The 19,569-nt window shown below is 43.7% G+C and overlaps 1 protein-coding gene across 1 annotated transcript in view; it reads left to right on the top strand.

The window, feature by feature from the left end:
- The window catches only part of TMEM271 (transmembrane protein 271), a 253,177-nt gene extending 234,005 nt beyond the window's left edge, over positions 1 to 19,172 (top strand). The window contains exon 2 of the transcript XR_013607150.1: positions 18,487 to 19,172. The gene's annotated coding sequence lies outside the window, so the exon portion shown is untranslated. The remainder of the gene's footprint in view (positions 1 to 18,486) is intronic.
- Positions 19,173 to 19,569: the final 397 nt, after the last annotated feature.

Genomic DNA, 19,569 nt, shown 5'->3' with positions numbered 1-19,569 from the left:
GTGCTTCAAAACTGCATACGTATCTCGTGATTTCAAGGTTCTGCAACCAGTACACAACAAGGAGTTACGAGTCCCATTTATTCCGGCGCCATTTTGGGCGAGGACGGGCAGGTCCAGGATATAGTCAAAATGTCTCTACCAACCATCGACTATGATGATGTTCATATGCTGTATTTATTAGAGTAACACTCATCTGTCCACATGAAATTAATTTGCCACAATCTAAACATGTCATTTTAATCTTTCCAAAGTTCTTCTAAATATTTGGGACCGTTTCCCTTGCCTCTGAAGCTCTCAGTGCCACTTCTTTGATGAATGTACTAGCAGGTCAGGGGTTCTCCTCCAAATCTCTCTTTTATGCAGCACTATAATTAATTGGTGCCACCTCTCCATATGACGATGCATGGTATAGTTACCACAACTATATTTTTTTTCGGTTCCTCTGGAGAGTTCATCGTGGCAGATGAAGCGTGTAACGTACCGGGCATTTACCTTTTTTTGCATGTACAGGAAAGGAAAAAAAAATCGAGCGTCCGAGTTCTAAGGTGTCCCAGGGCCATTTTAGTGGACCAGGCCCAAATCCAAAGAACAGGCCGCCATTTTGAGAGTCCTCTTGCAGCCGCCTGTCGCTGTAGCATCAAGAGCAGCCGAAACTCAGCTGAATGGCAACTGAAACGGTAAAGGGGCGCCCCACTACAGCAGACGAGCCTCCACCTAGGAAGGCCCATTCACGCCGGCTCCCCCCCCCTTCGGGCACCCCACGCCGTTATTCGGAGCAGTATTGTAGGATGGCCACACCAGTGCGGCAACTTGCTAGACATCACCTCGGTGGTAACCGAATCTCAACGCCTTGTGGTGTCTCCTATTCAGAAAACATTGTTATGCTGCCTTCGACCTATTCGCCGCAAGTGCGCACACAACTCAACTGCATAGCTTGCTAGACACCACCTCGGTGCCATCCGGATCTTGGAATGTCAGCACCTTTTGGTGTCTTCTCTTCAGAAAATATTATTGCGCTGCCTTTGGCCCCATTCGCACATCAGTCCGCTACTGACGCCATCTCACAGGCTAATGGGGCGCCGACTTTCAGCATTGTAGAATAACCACACCAGTACAGCAACTTGCTAGACATCACCTCGGTGCCATCCGGATCTCGGCGCCCCACTGCAGATGAAGTGCCTCTCAACTATGAAACCACCACGGTGACATCCGGATCTTGGCGCGTTGTGCTGCCTTCGGCCTATTCGCACATCGGTCCGCTACTGACGCCATCTCACAGGCTAATGGGGCGCCCCACGCCGACTTTCAGCATTGTAGAATAACCACACCAGTACAGCAACTTGCTAGACATCACCTCGGTGCCATCCGGATCTCGGCGCCCCACTGCAGATGAAGTGCCTCTCAACTATGAAACCACCACGGTGACATCCAGATCTTGGCGCGTTGTGCTGCCTTCGGCCTATTCGCACATCGGTCCGCTACTGACGCCATCTCACAGGCTAATGGGGCGACCCACGCCGAGTTTCAGCATTGTAGGATGACCACACCAGTACAGCAACTTGCTAGACATCACCTCGGTGCCATCCAGATCTCGGCGCCCCACTGCAGATGAAGTGCCTCTCAACTATGAAACCACCACGGTGACATCCGGATCTTGGCGCGTTGTGCTGCCTTCGGCCTATTCGCACATCGGTCCGCTACTGACGCCATCTCACAGGCTAATGGGGCGACCCACGCCGAGTTTCAGCATTGTAGGATGACCACACCAGTACAGCAACTTGCTAGACATCACCTCAGTGCCATCCGAATCTTGGCATCTCAACGCCTAGTGGTATCTTCCATACAAAAAATATTGTTACGCTGCCTTTGGCCCCATTCGCACATCAGTCCGCAACTTAGACATCACCTCGGTGCCATCCGGATCTTGGCATCTCAGCGCCTTGTGGTGTCAGTCAGAAAATATTGTTGCGCTGCCTTTGGCCCCATTCGCACATCGGTCCGCTACTGACGCCATCTCACAGGCCAACGGGGCGCCCCACGCCGACTTTCAACATTGTAGGATGGCCACAGAAGTGCGACAACTTACTAGACACCACCTCGGTGCCATCCGGATCTTGGCGCATTGTGCTGCCTTCGGCCTATTCGCACATCGGTCCACTACTGACGCAAACTCACAGGCCAACGGGGCGCCCCACGCCGACTTTCAGCATTGTAGGATGGCCACACCAGTGCTGCAACTTGCTGGACACCACCTCGGTGCCATCCGGATCTTGGCGCGTTGTATTGCCTTCGGCCTATTCGCACATCGGTCCGCTACTGACGCCGCCTCACGTGCCAACGTATTTTCTCCGCATTTTATACCCTATGCCGCATAACAGGTCATGTGACTTGTTTATAAAACTTTTCATTGGTTCATTTTACTTTTGGTTTCCTAATGATGGAAGGCTTGATCATATGACCTAAAAACAACACTTTTCATTGGATGAAAACTTTTTTTTTCCCCCAAACGATGAAAGCCCCACCTTGTTTCTGGATGTTTCAGACTAAACTGGCGTCAGCATGAGAGCACCACCATCTCGTAGCTCCGTCGTGGTCATTCCGCGAGCAATCATGGCAGCCGCTCCCCACCAGAAGCCTGCAGGAGTCGGGGCCCCCAAAACTTTTGATGAATTCTCAAGGCGGAGGGGACGCTTTCGAGAATGGGGTCCAAGACCTAGCAGACAAGCGTCCGATTTCCAAGGTGTCCCAGGGCCATTTCAGTGGACCACGCCCAAAAAGGAAAGAGCCTGCCGCCATTTTGAGAGTCCTGTGGCAGCCGCCTATCGCTGCACCGCAAGAGTGGGCGCAACTCAGCTGAATGGCGGATTTTGACACAGTGGACCAAAAGCGGACGGAATGGCAACTGAAACGGTAAAGGGGCGCCCCACTAAAACAGATGAGACTCCACCTGGAGAGGCCCGTTCACGCCGCCTCCCCCGGGGCGCCCCACGCCGTTATTCGGAGCAGCATTGTAGGATACCAAAACCAGTGCGGCAACTTACTGGACATCACCTTGGTGCCATCGTTCTGCTGCCTTGGAACTATTCGCACAACAGTTTGCTACTGATGACCCACCCCCCGCGACGCCCCACGCCGTTATTTGCTGGGTGGCAACTTACTAGACATCACTTTCGTGTCATCTAGATTTCGGCGCGTTCTGCTGCCTTGGAACTATTCGCACAACAGTTTGCTACTGATGACCCACCCCCCGCCGGAAATCTGGACGTTGTGCTGCGTTGGGACTATTCGCACAGCCGACCGCTACTTCGTTGTTTTTCCCTAAAAATGTTTATATGTTATTACTATTTTTGTTTTCTTGTATATATTTATAAATTATTAAAGTTTTATAATCTTACTACTTTGTCGGAGTGCTATATATTTTTAATGTGACACATAATTGTAAAAACTTTGATGTACAAAGAGTCATCCCTGGAATCTTCCGCTTCACGCTCGGTCCCCTCCCCAATCACAATACAGGATGGTTTTCAGATAATAGCAACGCTTCTGCTGTGACGGATCTCATCGAGTGTGGGCCTTGATCTACTATAACTCCTTTGAAGAGGGGTGATTCTTTACAGCTGTGGCCATAAACTACATCTGCAGGGCTAGCTGATAGCCTAGGACCGGCCTGGACAATCGGACACAGAGGAAAAGGAGTGTCAGAGGGTGCGGTAGTGAATAGGGCGAAAGGGAGGTGTCGGGCGGGCACAGGGTGTGATTCTCAGGGAAGAGCAGCGCAGATGGGGGGAGGTTTATTACCCATGCATAAGACAGAGAGCGGGGGTGACCACTGCCTGGGTGAGATGCTTGCGAGGGTGGGGAGCCATGCTAAGGATCGACAGCGTGCACAGAGTGGGTCTGGTCAAGGCATCTAAAATGGCTGCCGTGCACGACAAAGTGTGGCATTTGAAAAAAGACAAGATGGCGCAGACAATGTTTTTCAACACTTCCTGATTTCCTTCGAATCGAACGTTAACAGACGTTGGGGCATATTACCAAAGTTAAGCGATATTTATCCCTAACGATGCATTGCAAAGATTTTTTTACCGTCAGAAATTATCGCAGATAAACCTTGCTATTATCAAGGTTTATCGCAAATACGATAAAAAACGACCGCAATGCATTAATATCGCTGAAAACTCAGCGATATTCATGCATTACCGAGCTAATGCTCTTAGCCATGTTATCCACCTCCCATTGGATAACATGGCTAAGAACTGCTCAGGGCAGCTGTTACTTTTTGGAGATATTCGCGCTTATCTCGAATATTTCCAAAAGTTGATAATAGGAGATAGCGATGTTAGCGACTGTTTCCAGTCGCTAACATCTTGGCATGCCCACTTTGCATGTCATTAGTGATAAATATCACTCACATGCAAAGTGGGACCCAAGATGGTCGCTATCTCCTACTAGCCGTCGCTAACTGGTGTTAGCAACAGCTAGGTAATACAGATATAATTTTATCTCCGCGAAGCGGAGCGCTGTTACAGATATATATCTTGTTTTTGAACGTTAATTTCTCAAAATGCACTGAAGCACATATATTGAGACATAGCAAAGGCACATCGGGCTACCAGTCCCTAATATTTTACCAAGTTTCGTGCAAATCCATTCAGCCGTTCGATTATTATTATTATTATTTTTTTTTGCCCCGCGGGGCCCTTTTAAAACCTCCACATCAAACCTAGGGGGTCAGCGAGGATCTACTATGCCCCCTTATGGTCATTTGCCCCTTCGCTTTGGCCTCCTCTTGTCTCTCGATCCTACCGAGAGACAAGATGGCAGCCGCTACGTACTGTTTGGAATGTTTACAGACACCGGAGAGCCAATCAGCTTCGCTTCGCAAAGCTCCGTAACGCGAAAAGTACGCGAAGCGGTGCGCTGTTACAGATATATATCTTTTTTTTAACGTTAATTTCTCAAAATCCACTGGAGCACATATATTGAGACCTAGCAAAGGCACATCGGGCTACCAGTCCCTAATATTTTGCCAAGTTTCGTGCAAATCCATTCAGCCGTTCGATTATTATTATTTTGTTTTTTTTTTGCCCCGCGGGGCCCTTTTAAAACCTCCACATCAAACGTAGGGGGTCAGCGAGGATCTACTATTCCCCCTTATGGTCATTTGCCCCTTCGCTTTGGCCTCCTCTTGTCTCTCGATCCTACCGAGAGACAAGATGGCGGCCGCTACGGACTTTTTGGAATGTTGACAGACGCCAGAGAACCAATCAGCTTCGCTTCACAAAGCTCCGTTGCGCGAAAAGTACGCGTCCTGGGACGCTGCCCGGTCCGCTGTTACAGATATATATCTTTTTTTAAACGTTAATTTCTCAAAATCCACTGGAGCACATATATTGAGACCTACAAAAGGCACATCGGGCTACCAGTCCCTACAATTTTGCCAAGTTTCGTGCAAATCCATTCAGCCGTTCGGGCTAAAAGTGAGGCCAACCGCCCTATGGAAAACTCAATGTTAAAAACATGTTTTGGGACCCCCCTTTTTTCTCGGCCCCCCCTTGACGAACCCCCCCCAAATTTTCAAAGGCTGCTCAGAAACAAAATGTGCCATTTTCCTGAAAATTTCAGCCAATTCCGTCCACAAACGGCAAAGTTATTAGACATAGAATTTTCAAAAAACCCATAGAGAAAAAATCCTAACTATATATACCTACTGGCGACCGCCAGTAGGTAATATATATATATATATACATATATATATATACATATATATATATATATTACCTACTGGCGGTCGCCAGTAGGTATATATAGTTAGGATTTTTTCTCTATGGGATTTTTGAAAATTCTATGTCTAATAACTTTGGCGTTTGTGGACGGAATTGGCTGAAATTTTCAGGAAAATGGCACATTTTGTTTCTGAGCAGCCCTTGAAAATTTGGGGGGGGTTCGTCAAGGGGGGGCCGAGAAAAAAGGGGGGTCCCAAAACGTGTTTTTAACATTGAGTTTTCCATAGGGCGGTTGGCCTCACTTTTAGCCCGAACGGCTGAATGGATTTGCACGAAACTTGGCAAAATTGTAGGGACTGGTAGCCCGATGTGCCTTTTGTAGGTCTCAATATATGTGCTCCAGTGGATTTTGAGAAATTAACGTTTAAAAAAAGATATATATCTGTAACAGCGGACCGGGCAGCGCTCCAGTACGCGTACTTTTCGCGCAACGGAGCTTTGTGAAGCGAAGCTGATTGGTTCTCCGGCGTCTGTAAACATTCCAAACAGTCCGTAGCGGCCGCCATCTTGTCTCTCGGTAGGATCGAGAGACAAGAGGAGGCCAAAGCGAAGGGGCAAATGACCATAAGGGGGAATAGTAGATCCTCGCTGACCCCCTACGTTTGATGTGGAGGTTTTAAAAGGGCCCCGCGGGGCAAAAAAAAAAAATTATAATAATAATCGAACGGCTGAATGGATTTGCACGAAACTTGGCAAAATATTAGGGACTGGTAGCCCGATGTGCCTTTGCTAGGTCTCAATATATGTGCTCCAGTGGATTTTGAGAAATTAACGTTCAAAAAAAGATATATATCTGTAACAGCGCTCCGCTTCGCGTACTTTTCGCGTTACGGAGCTTTGCGAAGCTGATTGGTTCTCCGGCGTCTGTCAACATTCCAAACAGTCCGTAGCGGCCGCCATCTTGTCTCTCGGTAGGATTGAGAGACAAGAGGAGGCCAAAGCGAAGGGGGAAATGACCATAAGGGGACATAGTAGATCCTTCCTGACCTCTTAGGTTTGATGTACCATTTTGCCAAGTTTGGTGTAATTCCGTTCAGCCATTCAGGCTGTAGACGTATGTAAATGTCCTATGGAAAATTGCATGGGGAAAACACATTTGAAAGTGTTGAAATTTAGAACCAATTAAAATGTTAGTTTGGTTTTGTATTTGTGTGTGATGAAAGTTAATTGGTTATGTATATATGTCAAATGAGAGGAAACCACAGCCATTTTGTGATACTACTGTCTGAGGTACATTTGTGAGGAATTTTTGGTGGTGAATTTCTGGTGTTTGATTTACACAGTACTAACACTTCTCCTACTTTTAAAAAGGTGAGTTGTTAATTTGTAAGGGGAACTATGTTGTACACTTGAAGATAATTTGAAAAATGTTTTCTGTTATTTATTTGCAGTCCTTCTGTTATACTAAATACTTGATAAAGTTAGTTTTATATTATGTATTACTAAAAACGATAAATGAAAGTGATTATTTTTTTCTGCAATTTACAGCAAGCAATTTCAAAATAAAATGGCTCACAATGAAGAGACCGTGGCAATTTCTTTTGAATTGTCCACTACATTGATTGAAATTGAGAGCACCAATAATGAAATATTGTCACAAGGAGGAGATGACTTGTATGATTCCATTAGATTGATTGAAATGGACAGCACCAATAATGAAATATTGTCACAAGGAGATGACTTGAATGATTCCACTACATTGATTGAAATTGAGAGCACCAATAATGAAATATTGTCACAAGGAGGAGATGACTTGTATGATTCCATTAGATTGATTGAAATGGACAGCACCAATAATGAAATATTGTCACAAGGAGGAGATGACTTGAATGATTCCACTACATTAATTGAAATTGAGAGCACCAATAATGAAATATTGTCACGAGGAGATGACTTGAATGATTCCACTACATTGATTGAAATTGACAGCACCAATAATGAAATATTGTCACAAGGAGGAGATGACTTGAATGATTTTTTTGATCAATCTCTTGATGGCGAATTTATCGAATGTTTGGAGACCATAGAGTTACAAGAATCATCATTGCAGACTTTTCATGAGGACATTGCTGATGAGGACATGTTACTAGTTCTTTCAAATTTAGAAAATTCTGAAGAATAAATTTATATTTAGAAATCAAAAATTGTTTGAGACATTATTCATTTTTATTTTTAATTTATGAGGTTGTAGCGAAGTGATTGTAGTATAAAATGAGACTTATAGTATAGAGTGCAACATTTTTATGTTACATGGTAAGTTTACTCATATTTACTTCCCTTCTGCCACTATATTATCTCCAATGTGTATTTGACATCTCTTCTTCATCTCCGGCCTCCTTTCTCTCACTGTGTGTCTCCGATGCATCTTATCACTGCTATTTTGTGTAATTACAGAAGAGAGTAAAATAAAATAGTTCGGAACGTGAAAAGGGGGCAAAGTAGAGTACTCCTCACCCCCTAGGCCTTTTTAGGCGGTCCCAAAAGGATCAGTTTGTGCTTTCCTGAGAGATTATGGTATGAGTTCCATATACCACAATAACTTGCATTACAACATGCAAGATATCTATCTCCTATTACCAACTTTTGGAGTAACACCTGCCCTGAGCAGTTCTTAGCCATGTTATCCAATGGGAGGTGGATAACATGGCTAAGAGCATTAGCTCGGTAATGCATGAATATCGCTGAGTTTTTAGCGATATTCATGCATTGCGGCCGTTTATTATCGCATTTGCGATAAACCTTGATAATAGCAAGGTTTATCTTCGATAATTTCTGACGATGCTTAGCGGTAAAAAATTCGTTGGTAAGCATCGTTAGCGATAAATATCGCTTAACTTTGGTAATATGCCCCAACGTCTGTTAACGTTCGATTCGAAGGAAATGAGGAAGTGTTGAAAAACATTGTTTGCGCCATCTTGCCTTTTTTGAAATGCCACACTTTTGTGGTGCACGGCAGCCATTTTAGATGCCTTGACCAGACCCACTCTCTGCACGCTGTCGATTCGTAGCATGGCTCCTCACCCTCGCAAGCATCTTCCCCAGGCACTGGTCACCCCCGCTCTCTGTCTTATGCATGGGCAATAAACCTCCCCCCATCTGCGCTGCTCTTCCCTGAGAATCACACTCTGTGCCCGCCCGACACCTCCCTTTCGCCCTATTCACTACCGCACCCTCTGACACTCCTCTTCCTCTGTGTCCGATTGTCCAGGCTATCACCTAGCCCTGCAGATGTAGTTTATGGCCCCAGCTGTAAAGAATCACCCCTCTTCAAAGGAGTTATAGTAGATCAAGGCCCACACCCGATGAGATCCGTCACACCACACGTGTTCCTACTATCTGAAAACCATCCTGTATTGTGATTGGGGAGGGGACCGAGCCTGAAGCGGAAGATTCCAGGAATGACTCTTGGTACATCAAAGTTTTTACAATTATGTGTCACATTAAAAATATATAGCACTCCAACAAAGTAGTAGGAATATAAAACTTTAATAACATATAAATATATACAACAAAACAAAAACAGTAAAAACATTTAAACAACGAAGAGACCGTGGCAATTTCTTTTGAATTATCCAATAGATTTATTGAAATTGACAGCACCAATAATGAAATATTCTTGTCAGTAGCGGTCTGTTGTGCGAATAGTTCCAAGGCAGCAGAACGCGCTGAAATCTAGATGGCACGAAAGTGATGTCTAGTAAGTTGCCGCCCAGCAAATAACGGCGTGGGGCGCCGCGGGGGTGAGTGAGTCCAGTAGGCACCACAGCTATTCTTACCGGCATCGCAGAATTACTGCTGGGGACAATGCCTGTGCTGTAGCAGGGTCACAGCAGAAACAAAAAGGATTTTGTTGAAGATGTTGTTGGTTTTAAATTTGAAAACAGTTCTGGTGTCAACTGCTATGCTAATGTAGTGGTTAATGTTTTGTTTTCTCTAGAAAATGTAAAAGAGGGGGAGGCAGTCCAAAGTTCCGTTAAAAGGGCAAAGGAAAGGATCGGTGGTTTGAACTATCAGTCAAAAAGGGGAGGGGGTGCAACAATTTTTCCTACCGGGTCACACTGTGCTTTCACCGGAACTGAGGTCTGCAGGATTCTAGTAATTCAAAGTGAGGCTGGCGCCAGCATGGGAGCGCCGACGTCCCGCGGATACAGTTTCGTCACTCCACGGGCGATCATGGCAGTCATTCCCCATCGGGGGTCGGAGACTCCCGCGGCTCCTCTAGAATCTTCAAGGTCGTGGAGGACTACGGTGGTGGAGTCAACCAGTGACCGGGCCATTTCTTTATGCTGGGCCCGCTCTTGCCAGGTCGACCGCCATTTTGAGAGTTCGGTAGCTACTGGCGATCGCGGGGTCAAATGAGCGGACGGGCTCCACCCTGCCGGGCGAGACGTTGCAGCATGGCCACAGTGGAAGAACCTTTTTCCGGGCGCCTGGAGCGCTGAGGGTGCAGCTGGGAAGCCTCCACCTGGGGAGGCGGGAGAGGCCTGTTCGCACCGTCTCTCCCTCCCAGTGCACCCCACGGCGTCTCGCTTGAGATTTGTTATGGCCGGACCAGGCGATGAGGACGAGGGGGGGGGGGGTCGGAGGCATGTGCAAGACATCCCCCCCCAGTGTTGTCGCAGCCATTATTCATGAAAGAAGAAGTGTCCCGTCCGTCTTCGGGCCGGGCTTCCGGTAGATGTCGGCCGGACGCCCCTGGCTCTGGCCCCATGAACGGGTTTCTTGGTTTATCGGCTGCAGCCGGATCCCGTCGGCCTCGGCCCCCCGACCGTTGGTGGCCGGACCGGAAGAGCATGTGGCGGGAGTACCTGCAACTCTCAAGGGCCACCGCGGCCGGACTGGGAGAGAGAGGGGAGGGTCGAGGAGACATTCCCCCCCCCTGCAACTGTTCAGCGTTGTAAAGGCAATCCCCTGGCCGGGTCCCGCTGGCCTCGGCCTCTCCTCCGGCTACACCCTACGTTAGGATCTCCTGGCCGAGGCGTGGTAGCAGGACCTGCCTTATATGGGCTGCTCCCGGCTGGGCGTAGCCGCAACCCTGCCCCACCTTGGAAGTTTCCAGAGTGGGGGCGGATGTTCTACTGACTTGCATTTTCCCTAGTCTATCGATTTTTTTGGCGTGGCAGGCGGTGGGACAGCGAGGGGTGATTTGGTTTCTCTTACTGTTTTTCTGGTCTCTCACCACTGGCATATTTTAACGTTTTCTTGTTTCTAGGACATTAATAGGTTTTATCATTACGTTGTGTTATCGTTTCTTTGTTCTTTGTTTAATAAAAGTTCATGTTCATCAGTGGCCTACTGATTTTCGTTTTCCTATTCTTTTCTTTCCAGGTTGTTTCATGCTAAAGTTTCTGTTAACAGGATACAGTGATCACTTCGTTATTATTGCATATGTCCTTTTCACTAGGGGTGCTCTCTGGTCGGGCCAGATGACGTATCTCTAGTAAATGGTCCGGGTGAAACAGGTGCATCAATCAGTGGGGAGTAGATAGGCATGACAGATTACAACGGGGGAGAAAGGTCCGCATTACGTACCCTTTCACTACTTGCAAAGATTTTCCTACGTTTATTTGCAAACAGGGAATACCTCCAAAAAGAACTAATTCCCAAACAGTCAATGTTCGGACAATCAATCAATCAATCAGGAATGAAATAGGTACGACGTGTTAAAGGCTTGCGTTACCTACCCTTCACTATCTGCAAAGGGAGAGAGAATATTCCTATTCTTCCTCGTTTGCAGGCAGAGAAGATCCTTAAGAGAACCAACTTCGAACAATTCAATGCTCGATTGAAACAATCAACAAGGGGTACTGTGAACACAAATGAACGCCGCTTATGTACATACGCATTGCTATTTTCAACAGGTTGTTCCTAATGTTTCTATTTTAGCGAGGTCAAAAAGAGATCCCATTAGTGGCCTACTGATTTTGCTCGATTCCTTTTGTTTTTTTACACGATTTTTCGCTATCTGCAAAGACCAAACAGAGTATTGCGACTCTGTGCTTGTTTGTAAATAGAGAATGAACCAAAGAGAACAATCAATCAAATGGAGAGAGAAGCAGGCACGACGGATTACAAAGGGGGCAAAGGGCTGCGTTAACTACCCTTCACTATCTGCAAAGAGAGAGTACTCCTAATAGAAATGAGGGGTGGGGGGCAGCATTCAAAGCAGATCAGTGTGCATAAACACGAAAATGTTTTTACTTACCACGTACTTGACATTCGACAGCTTATGATATTTGCTATTAAAAAAACATTGAAATTCACTGAAAAAACCATAGGTTATAGACCATATATAGTTAGGAATTAGCATTTACAAAACCTTGAAAATTCACTGAAAAAACCATAGGTTATAGACCATATATAGTTAGGAATTAGCATTTACAAAACCTTGAAAATTCACTGCAAAAACCATAGGTTAGAGACCATATATAGTTAGCTGGACATTTTATTGACATAAAACCAATGAAATTCCATATATAGTTAGTTGCACTAACTATATATCGCGCACCCGCAATCCACTGCTGATGATGTCACATATTACATCATTCATGACATGGTCAGTGACATCACTGATGACATCACTGATGACATCACTGATGACATCTCAAATGACATCACTGATGACATCACTGATGACATCTCATTTGACATCAATGACCACATCACTGATGATATCATTCATGTGACAATACAATGCATCTCCTCACATTTTAATATAACCTCTGTTTCACCCAGTGTTAAAAAGAGAGTATAATTTTTGAAACCATTGACACACCAATACTAGTTACTACATACGCACTCACTGATTGCTACGTCTACACACACCTTCACTCATTCACCCATACAATCATTCATACATACAATCACTCATCTTTACAACACTATCATATGCACTCATACACCTATACAGACACTCACAGTCTGCCACTCATCCATGGAGTTACTCACACACCTAGTCAGTCCTGTAAAGAATCAATGACACTTCCATTTTCTTGTCTATACAGTTAAACATAGAGCACCTTACATTTTCAAACATATACTAACACATACTTACCTTCTTATACAATCATTGATACAAGTACAGATTGATCTGCACAGAGTCACACACCTCCCAGCTAGCCACACACACACTCAGTCTCCCATACAAATACTTGGGCAATCAATCAATAACCCATATAGTTACTCATATAGCTACTGATCAACACATGCAGCAGTTTACAGAACAACAGACATAATGATGCACAAATTAAGACAGTTTAGTCACTAACCCATGCACTCAGTGAGACACATTTAATCACTCACTCATACAGTCAGTCATGCACCTACTAAATCCTTCGTCCAGACACTTACACATCCACTCATTCTTCAATATGTAAGACATATTTAAACTTTATAGAAACAAAAAATCACTGGATGTTGTTATCAGTGATGTCATCAGTGATGTCATTTGAGATGTCATCAGTGATGTCATCAGTGATGTCACTGACCATGTCATGAATGATGTAATATGTGACATCATCAGCAGTGGATTGCGGGTGCGCGATATATAGTTAGTGCAACTAACTATATATGGAATTTCATTGGTTTTATGTCAATAAAATGTCCAGCTAACTATATATGGTCTCTAACCTATGGTTTTTGCAGTGAATTTTCAAGGTTTTGTAAATGCTAATTCCTAACTATATATGGTCTATAACCTATGGTGTTTTCAGTGAATATATATATATATATGTACAATAAGTTCAATTTTACTAAGATTGAGTCTTACCTTGAGTCTCCATATTATCAATTGCTTATATTGTATTCAAATGCCTTTTATTGTACGGTACTGGTTAACCTTTATAATAATATTCCATCAGATAGTTTTCCTACTGTGGTTAAGAAATTGTGTAATTAATTGAAAACTGTGTGTAATGAAAATGTTAAAGAAAAGATGCTCATATTCTTTGGTGATTTTAACTGTGCTTTATGGGCTCATGAGGATGACACAATATGTGGTTTTAATGTAGAAGAAGGCATAAGTAATACTCACTTCTGCCACTCGAATAAGGGGAGTTGTTCAATGTATTGGTGTTTAACCTGGATCTAGGCTTTGCAAATGAATTATGTACTAGACCTGCCCCTATGCCGCAGACCTTTAATGATAGAGGTCTATGTTCTACAATAGACCATATATTGTTATCAAACCCATATGCATCTAGGCTGCTTTTTTTTACAGTTGATGTCAACCCGTTGAGTGACCATTTCCCACTATGTATATTGGTACTACTCCCAAACAGTAACCAAGGAAGGGATGAACAGGCTGTAGATCAGGCTTTAGCCAATGTAAAAATTGACAAAGTTAACGGGTACACCCTTCGTTGGAATATGGTGGACCCCGATGTGGTAAAGAAACACCTGATTACTAAGTGTAGGCCGGCCTTTGATACTTGACTGAATGCGTTAGCATCTTCCGAAAGCATCCTATCCTCTTTTCAAGTAATAGCAGGTGTGGTAAGGGATGTGTTACTCAAACAAGGTGGAAAAAAGCCTGGTCCTCAGCAGTGGTTTGACTCGAAGTGCTGCCGAGCATGCTCTTCTCTGAAACATGATCTGCATAATACCCCAAAGAATACCATCAAGATTAGGCAGGCAAGGAGGGATTACAAATTGGCTCTTATAGAAAGAAAGAATGTTTTAAGAAAAGAAAAGTGGGAGTCGCTCACTACAGCCTCACAAATGAAGATAGCGCTGCTTTCTGGAAAACAGTTAGAATACCATTGATGTCCTCGGATGGGGATCCAGCTATTGAAATAGCTATAACTGAGGACCAATGGATTGAACACTGCTCCAAGATATACAATGGGCAAGTAATCTCTAATGGTCAAGACACTGACACTCATGGATCTTCTAATTATACCCTGGATTTACACTTTAGCCTAGAGGAAGTAAATAGAGCACGCTCATCAAGCTCAGGTGGCAAAGCCTCTGGGCCAGATGGGATCCCTGTGGACTTATATGAGTCCAACACTACTCTTTGGGGCCCCATTATTACACAAATATTAAATGCCAGTTGTCAGGCCTCTTTTCCATCAACCTGGGTGGAATCCACTATTGTCCCCATATTTAAAAAAGTGGATCTTAGGATCTCGCCTGTTACAGGCCTATTTCACTATTGGATTTCCTGGCTAAAGTTGTTGGACGAATTGTTTTGGAACGCCTACGGGTTTGGGCAGAGGATAATAAAATGTTATCAGAAATCCAATATGGATTCCGTGAATGATTAGGGACTGTAGAGCAGAATTTAAACGTAGCTATTTTTGTGGGGAAGTATAACAGGGCGAAAAAGGGTAGGATGTTTTTAGCTTTTGTCGACCTTACGGCGGCCTTTGATTGTGGGAGGCATGCTAAACTTTGGGAGATTTTAGAAACACTGGGGGCTGACAATAATATAATTTACTTTCTTAAGCGCCTTTACACTGAAGCAAAGTCACGAGTGCGGTTTGGCCTGGGGGAAGAGCACACTGCCTTCTTCCCTATTGGAAGGGAGGTTAGGCAAGGCTGTGTCCTAGCCCCTTTCCTTTTTAACCTTTATATTAATGGGCTAGGACAGGCACTGCCTAAGGACGCTCAAGATTTTCCCCAAATAGGCAACCGTCCCATACCAGCTCTTTTATATGCGGATGACGCTGTTATAATGTCCCGCACGCAGATTGGTCTCCAGAAGATTTTTAATAGTTTTTTTTTACTTTATGAAGGACCTTGGTCTTAGTATTAACATCACAAAGACTTTTATAAGGAGATGTGGATGTGGGATTCAGAAGTGTAGGGATATGTATGTGGATGGGCACCTAATAGCACCAACTAACAGTTTTTCATATCTAGGGATTCTGTTTTGCCAGAATGATACGTGGGCCCAAGCGATCTCAGCAAAAAAGCTGCCACTTATTAGAACAACAACTGCTCTTGCCAGCTTTTCAAAAAAACTGGGCAGGAAACGCCCAAGAGAACTCTTACAAATATACAAAGCAAAATGTGTTTCGACTGTTATATATGGAGCAGGGGTCTGGGGTTTTGCTGACACTCACTCAATTCAACTAGTGGAGAATACATTTTTAAGATATATTTTGGCAGCTTCAGCCAGTACCTCCGCTTATGTATGTCATGCTGAGCAGGGCCTTCCATATATATCCAACCTCATAAAATTAGAGCCAATTCTTCTTTGGCATAGGATCTGGTCAAAAGAAGAGACCAACCTAAATAGGGAGATTTTACAGGATAGTTTGAGCCTCGAAGGGGCCCAAAAAATTCCATGGGTCAAGTTTGTGAAAGAGTTTATGAAAGACTTAGGCCATCAGGAATATTTTACCAACCTGAACTCGCTCAAGTTGATTACCAGAAAAAGCCTAAGAAAGGATGGCCTTCAATTCCTGGATATGTTAGGATTATCTCGGGAAACCATGAAGCCAAGTGTCCAAAAGCAACCTCAGATGACCCTTACTATTTTTATCCTGCAGCCATATTTAATATTTTTACCCGGTGGACTTGATAGGCTGCTATTAATCAGATTCAGATTGGGGACCATCCATAGATTTGTCTCTTTCCCAAAAATGAATGATTGGGCAAGTGAATTACAATTCTGTCCCTGTGATAACCAGTCAGTTCAATCTTCTTCTCACCTAGTCCTATTTTGTACATTTTATACCGAGTTAAGAAAGGCATGGATAATTCCACTTTAAAAAATCTGGGGGATGAGGCAATGTCGTCCGGCTTTTATCAAGCTCCAGCTTTTAGAAAATAAACATGTAGCCTGGAGGATATCCATGATTTTAAAGAAAGTGCTTTGTCAAAGGAAGAGTATTGATATTTAGTGGGCGACATTTTTCAGATGTATTGGCATTTTAATATTTACTATTTTTATTAATAACATGGATTATATATTAATCTCAAAAAGCTTTTAATGGCTACTGTATTTTAATTCTGGTGTACATTTTTTTGTAATTTGTATATTTTATCTGTGCTTTTATGATTATTAAAAAATGCAATCGAAATAAAGCTTTTCTTGACTTGACTTGACAGTCTCCAGAGGTCCAAAACAACAGCAGGCATCTCTTTGCAGATCAGAACTCCCAGCAAGTCAGTTCAGGGATTTGGTGGTGAAGTCTTTCTGTCCTTGAGACTAAAGGAGGCAATCTCAGTTTCAAGCCTTTGGAAGGGACACAGCAAACAGCAAAGTCCTTTTCTCCTTTCCTTAGCAGCAAGTAGCCACTGCAGGCCAACCCCAGACAGCAAACAGCACAGGGGCAGTATTCCTCCTCAGCTTCTACAGCTCTTCTCCTTGGCAAAGGTTCCTCTTGATTCCCAGAAGTAATCTAAAGTTCTGTGGTCTTGGCGCCAATATTTATAGCAAAAATTTATTTTTTCTCTGGTGTCAGAGAAGCCCTGTGCTTGGCCAAAACCGGTTCTGTACTCTCTGATGCAGCTTCCTGGCAGGAGGTGGAGACAGCATTGTGGAAGGCAGACCAGGCCCATTCAGGTGAAAGGAACTCTCCTCCCCCTACTCTAAATGTATCCCAGGTCTATTCAGACCAGCCCTGACTCATCAGGCTCTCTGAAGCCACTGCTCCTCCCCTGCCCCGTCATCCAAAAGCCAGACATGCAATACACAAACTTAGCAGAGGCGCACTGGATGGCTGAGCAAGAAAATACCTACTTTCTAAAAGTGGCATTTTCAAATACAGAATGTAAAAATCACCCTCACTAAAAGATGCATTTTAACATTCTGAGTTCAGGCATACTAAACTTTATTTTCCTACCTTGTTCCCAGGGGTAGTTATGTTTATAAGATGTTATAGGCAAAGTCCCTATTCTGTCCTATGGGAACAGCTAGCCTTGCAATAGTGATAACATAAATTGGCAGTAATTCACTATCAGGACATGCCACACACTTAAAGGCATGTCCTACCTGTCACATACACTGCACCCTGCCCACAGGGGTACCTTGGGCCTACCTTAGGTGTGACTAACATGTAATAAAAGGGAAGGGTAGGGCCTGGCAAGTGGGTGCACTTGCCAAGTCAACATGGCAGTACCAGACTGCACACAGGCTCCGCAATGGCAGGCCTGAGTTATATTTACAGGCTGCTTATGTGGGTGGCACAATCAGTGCTGCATCCCACTAGCAGCATTTGATTACAGGCCCTGGACACACACTGTGCACTGTACTAGGGCCTGACTAGTAAATCAAATCAGCCAATCATTGAAACACCAATCCATAACAACAATTTACAAAGGGAGCACTTGCACGTTGGCACTGAACAGCAGTGGCAAAGTACCCAACGCATCGAGACCAGCAAAATGGAGTCCAACACACAACAAAAACAGCAAAGGCAAAAAATGCGGGGGAGACCCACGCCAGGTCTAACACTAACCTTTTGACTTACAGTGTGTTGAATCAGATAAACAAGCCCGCGACATGGGGGGATAGAGAAATAACATTAAGGCAATTATAATGCAGATATATTCTAAAAATAAGAAAAAAGGAGCATGTAAGATTGAACATCGATGAAGAAATGTACACATTTTTGAAGGAATATATATAGTCTTTGTCTCAATAACTTTCCATGTTTTAAAATGTTATATTTTAATTATTGTATGGAATATATGCTCTGTTGTTTAGCTGTATTGAGAACTGATCATATAATATTTTGTTTCTTTACAGGATTGTACACAGAAATGTGCCCTGATATGAATGGGAACCACTTGGAATGGAAAAGAGCGAAGATATATTTTTCCCATTATTTTCGAACTGGATTATGTTAAGTCCAAATGGGTGCAATACAAATTGAGTGAATTTTTATGCACTACGCTTTACAAATTAAAGTAATTTTTTCCCAAAGGGATGTTATATGGGCCTTTGTGCTTTGAATGGGTAGCACCCAAGAAGGAAAAGGTGTTTTAAGGTTGACTTGATTTTTATCATACTTGAGCATTTTCCCAGGGAATTCACTCATAATGAATTTTGCAAATTATGGCTAACTTGGCCCAATGGGGCATAATGAGTGTTTTCATATTTTATTTTATTTCTTTTTTCTTTATTTTTAATTTTGAATTGATTGCATTTGAATAATGTTTATTTTTTCATAGATTAAGTGCATTCACCCCACTGGAGCACAATGAAGCACTGACATTACATTTGCAAATTATCCAGTAGAGTGTTAATGGCATATTTTATTAATTAAACCATTCCAGCATGGCCGCCATGTAAAAATAAGGACTTTCAGTCCATTTTCATTGTCTGTACTTGATTGTAAATAGGAACAGCCGACCATGCGCAGGCGTCATGAACAAGGCTGTCGAAGCCGAAACGCATCTGATGCTGCACATTTTGATCTTCTGTACTGAATAAATTGGATTTTTAAACACTACGTAGAGTGATGTTCTTATTGGCCTAACTGAAGTTTTTTTAATTCTTGGAGAACATCAATAACCATTATGTAGGTATTGGTAGAGTGGTTTAATCCTATTTATTGCATTTTGTAATGACTATGTCTTATATGCATTTTTTAACCACTCTCATGATCCTTTTTACTCTGCTCTGTTCTATTATGCGTATTTGCACAATTATTGTTTACAAAATCGCTTTTTAGGATGTTGCTGCTGACTAGGAAATTGCCGTAGTCTGTTTTCTGCACGTCGGAGCCGGGAGAGTTTGTTTCCAAAGCTGGTTGTGCTCATTTTCACTTTTTAACATGTCAATTTGTGGAGACGTATCATGTGATCAGCGAGGAGCAAAACGCGTCAT

Source organism: Lissotriton helveticus, chromosome 2_1, assembly GCF_964261635.1.
Source record: "Lissotriton helveticus chromosome 2_1, aLisHel1.1, whole genome shotgun sequence".
NCBI lineage: Eukaryota > Metazoa > Chordata > Amphibia > Caudata > Salamandridae > Lissotriton > Lissotriton helveticus.
This window is presented reverse-complemented; position numbering and strand designations above follow the sequence as displayed.